The sequence below is a fragment of the Halichoeres trimaculatus genome, unplaced genomic scaffold (assembly GCF_033239565.1).
Source record: "Halichoeres trimaculatus isolate MK-OKI-2021-1 unplaced genomic scaffold, fHalTri1.1 fHalTri1_scaffold_5, whole genome shotgun sequence".
Taxonomy (NCBI): domain Eukaryota; kingdom Metazoa; phylum Chordata; class Actinopteri; order Labriformes; family Labridae; genus Halichoeres; species Halichoeres trimaculatus.
The window spans coordinates 10,859,158-10,874,512 of NW_027437183.1; the positions used below are offsets into that span (position 1 = coordinate 10,859,158).

The 15,355-nt window shown below is 41.0% G+C and overlaps 1 protein-coding gene across 6 annotated transcripts in view; it reads left to right on the top strand.

Moving 5' to 3' along the window:
* slc20a2 (solute carrier family 20 member 2) overlaps positions 1-15,355 on the top strand; it is a 53,129-nt gene that overhangs the window by 5,493 nt on the left and 32,281 nt on the right. The window contains exon 1 of one of the 6 annotated variants that reach the window (XM_074670892.1): positions 12,353-12,548. The exons of 3 other annotated variants lie outside the window; for them this stretch is intronic. The gene's annotated coding sequence lies outside the window, so the exon portion shown is untranslated. Of the gene's footprint in view, positions 1-12,352; positions 12,549-13,521; positions 13,744-15,355 lie in introns of those variants that run through there. 2 more of the 6 variants (XM_074670894.1, XM_074670895.1) reach the window with 2 other exon arrangements.

Consider the following 15,355-nt stretch of genomic DNA (forward strand, 5'->3'; position numbering starts at 1 on the left):
TCTGTGATCATATGGTGCTGATAACAGGACTCAACAACAAAGTCAGAACGGGGAGAGGAGGAGAATGAGAGAGACGTGTGTCTGATAGTCCATTTAGAGGGAACTGAGAAGAATGGTTAATGGACTCAGCACTTCTACATTTCATGCCACATTCATCCGTTCACTCCACATTCATTCACTGATGGCAGAGGCTGCTATGGAAAGTGGCCCATCAGTATTAACTCTTTGGAACCTGGATTTGGACCCCCAGCCTTTCAGTTAAGAGACAAAAATCTAAATCAGAGAGCCACAGCCAGCAACTAAGAACACACGTACAAAAAGATGTTGAAAACAAACTTCAAAATGCCTAATAAGGCATTTTTTTCAACATCACAGGTTTGTGAGTCTTTCCATGACTTCACTTGCTTTGCGTTTTAAATACTGTTAAAGCTGAGGGAGATCAATCAAAACCATTTTAGCCCTCAGCCAAACTACTTCGAAACCACAGGTTGAGTTTTAAAGTCTCAGTGTTTAACATGATCTAAAGTTTCAGAATATAGAGATACTTGAGGCGGTGTTTATACACTTAAGTATTTGTGGTTTGCACTCTTGTTTATGTATGCAGCTGGTTTCAGGGAACTCCTATCTAGTGGCGAGCTAACGACAGAATCAAATGTTGGAATCCCATAATGCTCCTCTTCCCTCCTGTAACCACTGTTCCGTAGACTGCTATTTTTCTTTTACCGAAATTCAAGCTGTAATTGCCCATAATGCTCATATATTTACCCACTTGTTTTGACTGAATTAGAGGGGCACTTTTGGGTTTCTCCTCTGCTGTGTTGACAAATAGAAGCATTTACAGTTAGCATTTATGATCCATTTAATCACTATTCCTGGTAGTTCTCCATTCTTGGTTGCTTTGAAGCAGGAGACCCTCACTCCAATTTGTGAGGGTGACGCACAAAACAAAACCTCTGCTCTTTAAGTTATGGGCTCCCTAAAGAGCAAACCTCTGGATTTTCCCCATATACTGGAAAGTCATATTAACTTACGTGGAAACAGTTGGCCATTTATTACCCCAGTCAGCATGTGACTGCTTCTGCTGGTTGCATCGTTTTCTCTGACCCTTTTGTGTGTTTTTTGGCTGCGTTTGTCCTCTCCACTCGGTCATGAGAGCTGTTTTGTAGTCTTTCTGGTGGCCTTCTGTAAGCGGCAGGGTCTGTATCAAAGCGTTGTCACACAGAGCGTCTCTTGTTTTGGTGCTGGCCTGGTGTTAACTATGCTAATGACAAGCTTACTGCTGCACTGTGAGGCATTGTGGTTCTATTTATTGGCGGTAGATTGGACATTATTTTCCGGTTCTTCTTGTTTGAGTACAGGAGAACATAAAGCTTGTTTTGATGAATGTCTTATTTTTACAAGTCAGATCTGTGGTCAGTTTAAAGTTTGGATAACCCCTAATGGAAAAACACTCAGATATAAATACTATGAGAGGCATGAGAAGAGTTATTTGTGGCATTTGTGATGGTATTTTAGCTTGTGTAAAAAGCATTTTAAATCATTTTTGCCTTTTTCATCTTTTAATCTATGCCTTTGTGACCTTTTTTGGATTGGCAAAACTTTTTGGCTGGGCTGCACAATATTGAACAAAACACTTCTTTCTAATAACTGAATATTGCAGAGGGGATTGCTTTTTCATCTCCATGTTAAGTTTGCAGTCAGGGTCCAAAAATTTTGTTTTTATTCTTCTGTTTTCATCTCTCCTCCAAGCAGCAGACCCTTTAAATAGATCTGGTGTGCGCCACAGAGGCAGTTGAGGGTTTCAGTTGTAAAAATCACTATCAGGGGGCATATTTCTGTTATTACTTTCAGCCCTTTGATTCTGGGTTATGTGTGCTGTGAGCTTGGTTCAGTGCCCCCAATGACCCAAACATTCAGTGTTAGACACGTCAACTTTTGGACAGAAAATATTGAGTTTAAAAGATGAAAGTATTGTTGTTAGCTGAAGCACAATGTTATCTTTTAGAGAAGATAGACCAGCTACATCTGATTTACTTATTTAAAGCATAAATAACAGTTAGGTACAATTAAAGTCTGAGTCACAGTCAAAAGTTTGAATAAATCAGAACTAATGAAGAAAATGTAATGTTATGAATTTGTTCAATCTGAAAAAATCCTCACCATGACTCCAAACAGAGGAACTAAGAGAGCAGTTACTTCCTGGAGCAAATATATCCTTGTTAATCATACAGATATATAAACAAGGCATGTGTTTTTCATGTTCTCTGTGGGAAAAAAGAGACTCTCTTTTTTTTGTTAGGGTGGATGTTCTCTGTTTGTGGAAATCTCTGTTTGAACAGGTGTAGGCTCACGTGTCCTCTTTAACTCAGCTCACTGAATTTCACTCTGGATTGTGGTGAAGGGTGTGACAAGCCCCTGCGACGAATGATCGACCTGTCTGTACTGGTCCATGCTGTTGTGTTGATAATGTTACCGCCTATTTGCATTTGATTGTCAGGATGGGGCAGGGCTCCATGTAAGGACGAGCAGCTGGCTGACTGGTCACTGCACACACTCATGTGACGCTGCTATTTCTAGCCAAATCATTCCTCCTCTCTCCTGCCTTTTGCAACACGAGTGAGTGGTGGATATGCGACACCTCAGAAAGCAGCGAGGCTGGAAGGTGGGGGCAGTTTGTCACATAGAGCCCTGTGGTGTCTATTCAGAGGCCACCTCGCAAGGTGGCGACCTGAAAGGCGGAACAATGGTATGTAGGGGGGTTAATGATTGAGTTCAAGATAAGGTGGAAATGTTTATGTCTGTGCTGGGAGCAGTGAGGTCGACTTTTCAGGTTGTTGCCACCAATCAGTCGATTGTCCTGTCATGTTTGCACATTTTTCAGTCGACTCAAAATAAACATATCAGTCATGTTAGCTGACAGAGTGTCAAGGGATCAGGAGTCAGGGATGCTATCAAGTCATTTTGACACTGAAATGTGTTGGCGTAGTTTCGTTCATCTTAATCTCCAAGCAGATATTCAAAAACATGAACCTTAAATTCTCCTGAGCTCACCTGTAAGTCTAAAATGTAATTAGCACATGCTGACGTGCTCATCCTTCATAGTATTAAACTTTTGGAAACTTTTATAATTAGATTGCTGTTCAGTGGCCTAACCTTAGGTGATGGATTGGGAGATAAGTGGTCCACATATTCTCACCTTCTTGTGATACTTGGTTTCATGCCAGGTGTGCCATCATCCTTTGGTCTCTTCATGACATGGTAGGATTTACATACAGACATAGCATCATGCCATGTTGGTACATATACATATATCATTGAGGAAGATGTATTAATATGAGCAGCCCCCTCATGCTTGCTATAAGATCATATGTGTTGACGCATTTGTCATGCAGTGTGAGGTTATAAAGTAATATACTGCGAGCTGTAGGTTGTGAATTATCTTTTTTTTCCTCTGTGACATTTAATTGTACGGTGCCGAGGAAAAACTGAAGTGATTACTTACATGATGTCTGCACAGTATTAATTTATTACGTTCTAACAAGCTGGAGGTCCCCACCATGGTATTACAGGCGATTGTTTCCCCTTAAAAAGAGGAATTAATCACAGTTTTCAAACCAACTGGAGGATATGATAAGTAGTTTAAAACAGGTCTCACTGCCCTCTGATTTAATAACGCTAGATTGTATAATTGTTCCTCTTAAGATCTATGATTATCCAAACATAGAAATGAGATCCATCCTGGAACAGAGCCTGGAAACTGCACTGGCACCAAAAATACCTCCGTACTACAGGGAACCCTGGGGAAAACACTGGAAATGGAGTGAGTACGAAACGAACCGCTCCTGTCCTTGAGCAAAGATGCTTTTAAAGGGTAATGTCAGGGCAGTAAACTAAGAGGGACAAGGATTAAATATCACAGAAAATCTTCAGGGTTCTCTTCACTGAACAGGCGCTGACATCTTCATAATGTTTCACACATTCCAGCCCCGCTATAGCTCTGGAGTAAGTGACCTCCCACCTGCAGGGGTAATGCTGAGAAGGCTTACCCAGCGCCAGTCTGAGCTGTAGTCAACAAACCTGTCAACATGCTCTTTACCCATAAACACTTCTGTTCATTTCCTGCTCATGAAATATATGACAGGGCACATATTTCCTTTTGCATGAGTTGTTTTTATCTCAAACTCTTGTTTTAAATGGCATTTTTGTCGTATACAGATGATTTGTGATTGAACAGCTTTTGGAAAAGGTGTCAAACCCTGCAGAGTAGATTTGCTGTTTACTTAAGTTCCAAAATATGTACTGAAAACTCACTCATGAGTCTGAATCTTCTACTGAATGTCCAAAGACATCAAATCTTTGTAACATTTCACTCCAGTTGATGTGGCTGCACCACTTTCTGGTGCTATTGATGTTTGGTTCCTTATTTTCCTGAGTAGTGTCTTCTCTACATTTCCCATTCCCTTTTTATTAAATAACTTCCTGAGTTGCCACTAATGACCTCAAAATTTATGCAAAAATGTAAACTATCAACACATCTAACTTCCTTAATGTTGAGACTTCCTTTGTGCATTTGTATAACCATATCTCACTGCACTGAAGCATTTAGTTATTATCTGCTGATGCTTGTGCAAGAATTTTAAGCTCAATGGACGATGATGTGTTCATCTAAAAAACATTGGCAATTTTGATCAAACCCTGATATTTGCGAGATGTTACAGTCAGATTTTCCGTTGACTGAATCTTTATACCAAAGATGTTACTGATTCATTTGCAACAGTCTGAAGCTCTTTGTTTGTTCTAGTGCTGCTTCATCTGCCTCCTCATTATGTTCTTTATGTGTGAGAGCCAAGATGCAAATTGAAAGTTTGAGTGGTGAGGATTCATCTCACTGCAGATAAATTGAACTCTTCAGTCACTTCTGCTGTAATAGAACAGTTTCCCAGGGAAGCAGCAGCTGTTATGAAGTCACATCAGGGGAGAAATGAAACACACAAATGAATTTAAAACAGTGGAGTCATCCTTATATGTCAGCGGGTTTCTGAGGTAAGCAACGGCAGCCCGCAGCACGCAGGAGGTGCAGGACGACAAACTGAAAGAGACAGCGTTTACCTCTTGCTGTGACAGCAGCAGCCAAGAAGTGTTGGGCTTGAAGTGGCGTTACAGCAATGACAATACCTGAGTTTTAGTGCATGTTGTAAAAAAGAGGATTTGAGCTTCATTATGCCCCCTCCTGGTTAAGTAGGATGATGCTCTTATTTGAGATAAAATAATAGAATAGAATAGAATTACTTTATTGACCCCAAACTGGGAAATTGTTGTGTTCACAGCAGCAATTGACAGCGTGAGTAGAAAAATACAAAAATAGAAAGAATAAAATAAAGTATAAAAAAAGCATAGTGGCTGAGATCTCTCAAGGAAATAATTAGTGATGCACATTATCGAATTTTTTGACCCATATCTGATATGTAGATATTTAACGGCTCATTTAGCCAATACCAATATTTTTTCTGTGCACATAATTACAAAGATTATCAACTCTCTTCTGTATTGGAAGTAGCATTTTGTTTCATGGTGCATGCTCTTATCACAGTTGTTATATAATATTCATTTCTTGTGCAAAATAAGAAAAATATAAACTTGAAACTGTAAATTTATCCATGACAATTGCTTTCATCCAAAAGATGAATCGGACTTGAAAGCTGGATGATGCTCCTCCTGAGAAACTCCTGACATAACCCACAACCAGGGCAAATATGGCCAATTTTATAACTAACAGTCAGTTAACATAACTTCTGTTCATTGAGGAGAGATGATATACAAAGTGCAGCTGCACAGCAATGAAACCCAAATTGAATAAAATGGTTTACTTTGGTATATGGTAAATGTGCCTAAAGTAGTCAAATACATGCACCTTACAGACTGCTGCTTAAATTCAGATTTTAAAATATGGGATTACTCAATCTGCACTATGCAAACAAAATCACTAAAAGTTAAAAAAATATCTGCAGCTTGGGCTGATTATTTTATCTGTTTATTATATATTGGCAGAAATTGGTGTGTAGGCCGATAGCAGATATTTTATTTTCTAGCCAATATTGGCAGATACCAGTAACGTGCATCCCTAGTAATTATTCATTTTATCAACAACAGAGGTGACCCAGTCAAAGCCACCCTCCTCTCCATCCACTCTTCAACACTTGAGCACCAGCAGACCACTTGTCACTGTGCGTTTCCTTCAGCGATGAGCACACTGTGACAGCTCTCAAAGACAAAACAAGCTGCACATGCGGCACAGCCTCAAACAATGCTGTCCCTAAAATACCTCTCAGCCATCAATTAAACATGTCTGCTGATTGATAGAAGTTGTTTGGAGTTTTTCAGGAATGAAAGACAAATCTGTCGACTACAGAATGAGAAACTTTATCCAACCAAGATCCCAAGATTTTGGTGTGCTGCACGTAGCACTGGTTTGCAATCTTGCACCACATTTTAAAACAAGCGAAGGCTGTTCTTTTTTTACACAGTACAGTTTGTGTGCGCACACCATGTGCTCAAAGTGTGCAACACAAACAGCGCACATGTGATAGATAACGCTGGTCACACTGTGTGTGCTGTGTCATTTTAAGATTAACTCATTCATGCTTCAGAGGAAGTCGTAGCGGTCAGAACAGTGTGCAGCTTACCCTCCTGCCTTTCAACATTTTCTTTCAGATCACAGTCCTGGATTCAAGCTGATTTCCTTCACTGTCAGAAACCTGCCACCTCAGGATTCTTCAGCATCACAGTTAATGTTTTCAGGGAGTTTTTTAGCTGAGGGGGATGCATTTTTTCACCACACAATTATTCAACAGCTTAAAAAACCAGCTTTATTTAAATGTCAGCTCTCAGGCACATTCCCTTTCAGTATCTGAGGATGCAGGAGGAATGTCTTCCTCAGAGATAATGCAGTACACGGTCAATCTCCTGTGGGGATGCCATGCTGCTCTGAATCCCCTACAGTTTACTCTCTTCAGTATTGTTTTCACATTTCCACGTGTTTCTGTGATTACTGATGCTGGTGCCAAAATAACTTGGTTTCAACATCATGACTTGAACATAACCTTTTGCGAAATAGAGGTGTAACTTTGTGTTTACAAAGTTTGAAATAAATACAAGAAAGTGCTGGTATGGTGGTGAATTCAGGACTAAATTTCTGAACCAATCCTTGTTTTCTATGAATTAATTAAGTTAAAAATAAACGTCTCCCTTGCAAGACCCCCTGATGCGATTAAGGCCTAATGCTGGAGTCGTCATGTGAAATTCCCTCCCTGTTTTGACCGCTCTAAGTGCCATTCTTGAAACTTTTTGTGCAGCCACAGCTTATGCTAGCAGCACGTTTTTCAGTATTACTCTTAGTTTTCACTTAGAATAACAACACTGGGCTAATCCACTGACTCACTGACTTGAAGGCCTAATCCAGCCGACCTCGTGTCTTTTCTTTAACCAAGTATAGACTGCGTACGCTGGGGGTTAAACATACACCTAATGCCGTGTATGCGCGCGCGTGTGTGTGTCTCATATGTATACCCAGCAGACCTACAAAGCAGCGGAAGAGAAAAGGATCCCATGTCCTCCCTCGGTCACCAAGTCTCCCACTACGTGCGCGCAGCAGCAGGTCTAATCAAAGCACTTCATAATACTGTTAGCTGGGTCATGTGCTGGAAGCCAGGATTAAGAGCAGGAGGGCACAGGCCACTAGATCCAGCTTAGGAGGGAGTGCTCTCCCTCTTTCTCTCTCTTTGTCTCCCCCTGTCTCCCTCTTTCTCCTTTTAGACTCACCTCCAGCTTCACAGCCTTCAGGAATCACAGACATCCTTAATTCTGTTCTGACACACGAGATGTACATTAACACGAATGTCTCTTAATTTACAGTCAGAGTATTAGCTTGTTTATTCGTTACTTTCTTGAAATCTGTCTGTTAACAGTTAATACTGAGGCATAGTGATCCGGTGTCCACACCACTGCAGATACATAAAACTGTTTATGTATCTGATTGTGTCCTTCTTTAACCTTTGACCACCTGCTGCTCTGCTCCCAGGACTCCAGCACTCTGTAAAACTTTCCTCGACAGCTCCTTCTTTAAAAAACATTTTTAATCTGAGCACAATAAAGACTTTTTTGGTCATTGTGGCCTCTTCCAAAAGAAGTACATGTTTTTTTTTATACTTAATTAGCTCTCTTGTCTGTTAATAAGATTTAAATACACATTAAATCCTTGTTTATGTTGTAAGACAGGAGAAATTAAAGGTACACTAGTAGATGATTAGTTTTTAATACTTTGGTAGATCTCTAATTTGGCATAATCTTTGATCAAGATCTAATGGGTTTGTTGGCAGTGAAGAGAGCTGAAATGAAGTGGACAACGTGCGTTTTATCCCCATTAGTGCTGATGTTGCCAAACCAATATTAATGACCCTGTCACTTCTCCTTTCTAACAGTCTTTTCCACTTTCTGAGCTATGTTTTCAGCTCTACTCGCTAATACCGGCACCCACTTTACCCCAGTAACACATTTTAATACCTCAGAGCATGCCAGCAGTAGATTACCAGTCTCAGCAGTCGAGAAAGAGGTGGGGAGGTATGAGATCCTGGCCATGTTTTTGTGAGTACAGAGCCAGATCAACATTTCTCAGTCTCCACATCCAAAGATGAGGAGAGATCGGGTGGGCTAGGCAGGAAAGGAACGAGGGGTTGAGGACAGGGGTGAGGAGGTACAAGCTTTGCTATTTGGTACCTACGCTGATTCGTGGACAGAACTGGAGCCGTCCGGCTAAGGCTGAGCGTGGGAGGGGGAGGTTGAGAGAGCAGAGGAAAACAGAGAAAGGGTCAAGAGTAAGATGACTCCCACACTGAGGAACATCGAGACAGGTGGCAGAAAGAGAAGAAAGCTGGAGTGCAATCTCGAAAAAGCCACAATTGTTGGTGAGTACCGAGCCTAATTGTGTTAATAGTTGAGCGATGTGAATGCTAGCCAACATAATCAGCCCCCTTACTGTTAGTAATAAAGTAGCTGGCTCTATTTTCATCCTTGAGGCACATTTTGATTGGTCAATTAGGATCCCTGTTGTGAGCAGAGTTTATTCCCAGAGATGACTAATAGTTTCTGACGGGCTAAAAGCTTTACTTCGCTCTTTCATCCTTTGTGTTGCGGCTATTTCAGCCTTTTACTCATTGAGTGTTTGAGATTGTGTTTGTGTGCTCAGCTCATTGAATTATTACAAATCCTGAGTTATTAACTCACTATGAGGGAAAAGGATGTTGAAATGATATGTCCTTCAAATTGTGTAGTCTACTATATGAATATCTGTATTTGTTGCCATTGTAAGGCTTTAAATTAGTGTCCCCATTATGAACCCCATTGTGAATCACATCAAACAAAACCAGTATGAGAACAGTGAGTGTGTGCCTGCCTCTTTCACGCAGGGAGGGGTGGCTTTAGTCACTTTGCCATTTCAGGGTGAGGGAGTCAAACCCGTGCACGGTCTCCACTGAAACCAGAGAGAGCTGACCTTAAACAAGTATTTAAACTTTAGGCTTGCTAAACAAGGAGAGCCAGAGGGGGCTCGATTGTTTGCTGTCGTAACACAGCCTGCTTTGGGGTTGCTAAAGGCTCAGTTACTTATATAACCTATGGAGGGGGTGCGTGACCCCACGCTCAATGTGTCATCTCTTTCTAAACCACTGAAGACAGCTTACCAATCTATGCTATGAGGCAATGAGTCGTTACAGATTACAGTGACATATGCTATGGATTTGTTGGGCAGTAAATTCTCAGGCCAGAGATGTTTTTTAAAACCAATCGAGGATGTCCCGGCCAACAAAACTGATACCTGCTTGAAATGTTTCCAGGTTTGGTTTGATAATGACGATTGAAAATGCTTATCAGCTGCTGTGTAAGGAGTTATAAAGAATCAGTTTTCAAGATGATCATAATAAATTGATATCTCTGTGCAAGGCGAAACTAGCTGGTACTTTTCAAACTCGAGTTTGTGGTCTGTGAAGTGTGGTTTTGTGAGTTCATTCAGTCCATCATACGTTGACAGTGTTATGTTAGACCAAATATTTGGAGTATTTCTTCATAGGGTCAGTTTTACATTGGAACAACTTCTTATCTGAATTTATGTTCATAGATAACTCTGTGTGACTTACCACAGCTGATAGGCCTGCTGTTTATCTCTGTCATGAGTGGTGGGAAGAAAGCCAACCAAACCAAACCCTCTCATCAGTCTGTACAACAACCAATAGGGATGCGAAAGTTTATGTAAAAGTTTGGATTCCACATGAACTAATAAAGGTTACACATGCTGTTGCCTCTTGTGCTGATCCAAATAAGAACAATGTAAATGAGAAAGATATACATGATATGGATTCTTTTGAGGCAATATAGGCAACCAATAATTTGCTGAAAGCTTGGGTCACAATACAATAATATTACAATATCACAGTATTGTGATGTATTACGATATTCTAAACAGCTAACTAGTTGAAAACAACTCTTCTATTTTCTTGTGTTTGAAATAATGAAAGTCAGATGCAGTATTTTATACATACACTTAAATTAAAAAAACATAATGTATCAAGTTTGTCACTTAGATTACTGTGACATTAAACTAATGTTGGAAAAAATATGTTGGTTGAAAGACGTGGTCACTTGGTGAAACTGATAAATGTCACCTTGTTTAACCAGTGTTACTCATAAAAAATCAAATCTTGCTCAACATATGACAATAATTCATAATTTATCCGTCTACTACACTGTAAAAACTAAACTTAAAATGATTTTAAACTAACTGACCCAAGAAAAGAGAGAAAACACTAATGTTTACAGCATCATCACCCATATCATCAAGTTTAGGAATATAATATTTTGAATATACTTTGAGATTGTATTTCTCCATACATGTATTATTATTATACAGTTTTTGGGCAACTTACAGTGGAGTAGCATGGAAGATGTATTGTGCTTCCAGCTCACCCAAAATATGAATTTTCATTTTAGCAAAAATATTGATATTAAGAGTTAAAATATTCATATTTTATCACAGATCAAAATATCACAATATATTGCTTTAGCGATATTTTTCTTCACACCTCTAGTATTTTGTACTTATTAACTTAACTGAGCTTAGTTTTGTTAATGCCTTAAAAAAAAACACAAAAAATTAGGAATTTGGTGTTTTTTGGATTGTTTCTTTGATGTAACAATGTTTCTTGGAGATAAATCTTATACTGTGGAAAAGCGTGTTCATTTCCCTTTCAATTGGCACCACATATGTAAGAAACATTATATCTATAAAGAATTTGTCTAAAAATGTAAAACACTGATTTTTGATGCAAACAGAGTAATCCTGTACATGCATTAATGTCTTCATTCAGCCTAACTGTAAGAAGTCCATGTTTTTGCTCAGACTGTAAATGTATCATGTGATCGTATTTGATAGGGCACAGTGGCAACAACATGCATCATTTTTTTCCAAGTCGTCCATTAGCTGGAGAAATCCTGCTTTCTTGCTGCACGTTTTGCAGGTTTCATCCATGTTATCCTCTGAAACGGAGAAAAACAAACACACAGTTGCTGACGTTTTTACTCTCGTCAGTTTGCTGCAGCTGCCTTTGTTGTTTCTCTGTGCATGTTATGGTAGATCGCATACCACCAACCACTGCGTTGGTATGTTTCGTTGAAAGCAACTTGTGTTGATTTTTAGGAGAGGGTTGTTATTGAGATAGTAAATAAAGCCAAATTAAGCCGTTATCATCTAGTTTGTGACCATGATCATAAAGCATGAGCCCTTGGGAATTTAATTTCAATGAAAGGACTGTGTCCTGGGATATTCCTCTGCTTGGCTGGGTTACAAGTGATAGCTGGAGACGGTCCGAGGATGATCACTCATCTCTTTCAGGGAAAATTCAGCCAAAAGAGCGAACTGGAAAGTATCGATTCAGCTGCAGGCTCTCATTATTTTTTGACAGATTGTCTGTGTGCTTGTAATGTCTGTCAGTAGCAGTCTGAAAGATAACCAGAGTAACTCGCTTCTTGACAACCTGACTGAGTGCTGCATTGCAGACCCGCGGCTGAGGAGAGAAAATAGAACTAGCGAGAGGATTTATGGAAATGTGTGTGAGCAGCTTTTTGAAGATGGTGCTGAGAATGACATGCTCTTCGCAGTCATGCACGCAGTTGTTGTCATTCTTGAGCGACCCCCCTCCTTCCCATGGAGGCTGACTGATCTTAACACTGCACACAGTGTACAGTATGTGTGTATGTGTGTGTTTTGGTTTTGGAGACAGCGCCTCCCTGCTGTGAAGCACAGAGTTAGAGGCAGCAGGTGCAGCTGACGCAGACAGGCTTTTAGCAGGCAGGGGGACAGAAGAGGAGAGAATGAGCCAGAGACGATAGAGAGGACCACAAGAACCGAGACCTGAACTGCGCCGGACAAATGAGTTTACTGCTCCTTTTCAAGCCCTGGAACAGTATGTGAGGACACCAGAACAGGACATTCAATGGTGTACGTGAGTATTGGGAGTTTTTAAGAATAATAAAGGAGCAAAGATTGTCTAGAGGTTAAGAAAGACTTGAATTGTGCACAGCACGTAGTTTGTGGTTGAACCAAATCTCTGGAAAAATGTCTCAAAGTTTGAAAGTATTTAAAGGGATGAAATCATTTAAAAGTCAAGTTTATTGTACCAGGAGTCACAGTTTGGAACAAAACCCCTCCAGAAAGCTTCAGCTCACTCCCTCCTCCTGCCTTACGTCTCTTAGATTTGTGGGCCAGAATGTTCTCTGGGACTGGATTCTGTCTTGTTGTGCTTGTTGATGCATTATCAGTGAGTGTCAAGTAACTGCTGACGAGTACATGGTCAGCAATAAGCCTGCAGTGACTCCGGTCCTTGTGCTTCATTGTGACGACAAGAGCCCCCATCTCTGCCTGCTGAGACCAAGTGACATAAAGACTCAGTGTTCTGACCAGCGTTCAAAGGGACAATTGTGGCAGAGAAAGTGATGGGTGGACAGAAGCCAAATTATAGTGTTGAGACGGTGTGTGCAAGAAAAACGGCCTAAACTATCAGCTCAACTATCATCTTAGATGTCATGACTACATTACTCATTTACTTTGTCACACTGTTGCTCTCAGACCTCAAACACGAATCTCTGTACATCTTGTATTACGCTGACGTCTGAGGGAATGCTGGCGCTCTGAATGCCCTTGATCTGTGTGCATGCTTTTCTCCGGCTGTAAAACATCCACGCACAGATCAGGCTCCTCTCTTCTCCCTATCGTCTCCCCCTCGTTGGTTATCCTTCTGTGCTATCATTGGCTGCCTCCTCTCCATCCGTCCATCCTCTCTGCGCACACACAGCCAGTTAGCGGTACACCTCAGCCTCACCGACAGTCGTCATTGGCTGCCGTGTGATGTGAATGCGGATGCTCGCCTTTAAGAGGCAGTCTAGACTCTCTTGCACGCTCTCTTTCCTGCAACACCACCACAACCTGCTGATTTCTCACTAAGCTTCTCTTGCTCCTTCTTTTCACTCCTCCTCTCCTCCTGTCATCAGCTGATCTTTTCCATAATTTCTCCCCCACCAGTCACCGTGTTGCACACTTGCTCTCTTCCTACTGCTTTTCATCCCTTCCGTTTGTTTCTCTTTGACTTTCATTCATCTCCACCACCTTCTCACCTTCCACTGCTGTGAGGAGACTTGAAGGTGAGTGGAGTTGATTTCCAAAGCCCGTTTACCTCAGCTTTTATCCTCTAAACAACATCTCTCTGTTTGTTTTTTGTTTTGTTTTTTTTTGACTTTACAAGCTATCTGGTAGCTGTGAGCATCCTGTGTCCTTGGAGGACAGCAGCTGCGTATGCTTCAGGTGTAACAATTAGCCGACACGTGTAGGATGCTGCCATGAGTCATCATCTGACGCTGCATGTATGTTCTTTGAGCCTGTGCCTGGAGAAAGAGGGGTTAGTGGAAGAGAAGAGAGGAAAGGGTGGAGGAGGGGGGGAGTTGAGTTGAATGAGTGCGTGGATAGTGCAGCCGCGTGTCAATGCAGACTGTAGCTCGTGACATAGTGTTCGCACCAGCTGTGGCTGTGCTGCAGTGGCATCTCGGGCAGATTAATGAGCACAGTTAAAGAGAGAGGTGATCACAGTGAGTAGTTTAAACACCAGTTTCTCTCCACAGTCACGGTGCACATCACGTGCTTCCAGGAGTCACAGCTGTAACAGGTACAGTGTTTTACTCAGGCTGCGATGGAGCGGCAGAGTTTAAATTCCCAAAACATGTTGATACTCTGTACACATGTGGAACATTTAATCTTTTTACGATCTTCAGTTTGTCCTCTAGACGTCTGTTCCAGACAGGACACCACAGATCTAATTCAGTCTGGTATCCCATGTTGTAGAGCTTCTTTCTGTGTCAGTGTCCTCATTATGTGCACTCTTTGCCACCTGACACCCAGGGGAAGTCATCATGTCTGCCTGAAATAATCCTCAAGAGCACGTTGTTTCAGAGTTTGTCTGATCAAGTGATTTTACCCAGGAAAGCTGCTCTAGTTGGGTACAGCCGCAGCAACACTGACCTGTTAATGGTCTTCATTTATTCACCACGGTTTTGCCTCAGACGGAAAGGTGCTTCAAACTTGACCTTGTAAACAAAGTCCTCACAGCTGCTTTGTCAAGTGCTGACCTGTCTCTGGGAGCATTATGGGGGTCAGTGCCTTTGATTTGAGAACAGCAAGATGATCTGAATCTTTAGAAATACAAAGCAAATGAAAAAATGCAAGAAAATCAATCACAGTGAGAAATGCTTGAAATAATTGGATGGCAAACAAATCATACCTATCATACCTGTCTGTGGTACAGGACAAAAATCAACTAAGAGGTAAAAAGTAAGAATCCTGTTGTTAAATGTTTAATCTTCACTTAAATAAGTGAGATAAGTTAAGTCATGGTTTCCTCCTGGAGTCTTCTGCTGTAATGAGTGTGAACAACAGCAATCATTTGGACAGCTCCTGCATCCTCCGTGGTCTTAGGTTCAGCACCTTGGAGAGCAGTCGTGACACACCGGGGGCAGGTTGTTAAAAAGCAACTGATGGATGTTGGGGAGACAAAATCACAAGCCGACCTTTAATTATCCCAGACTTCCAAAATGAGTGAATAAAGTCTCAGTTTGGTTGTTTTTGGTCTAGCTGGGATCCTTTCAACTCCAAAATACCCAAAAAAAGTTCCTTGGTGGATGTTTATGAAAAGATGCATCAAAAATTTCATCTGATGATCATCAAGGTCACTTTGATCGGTGGTGAAAGCAGGATGTCAAAAGA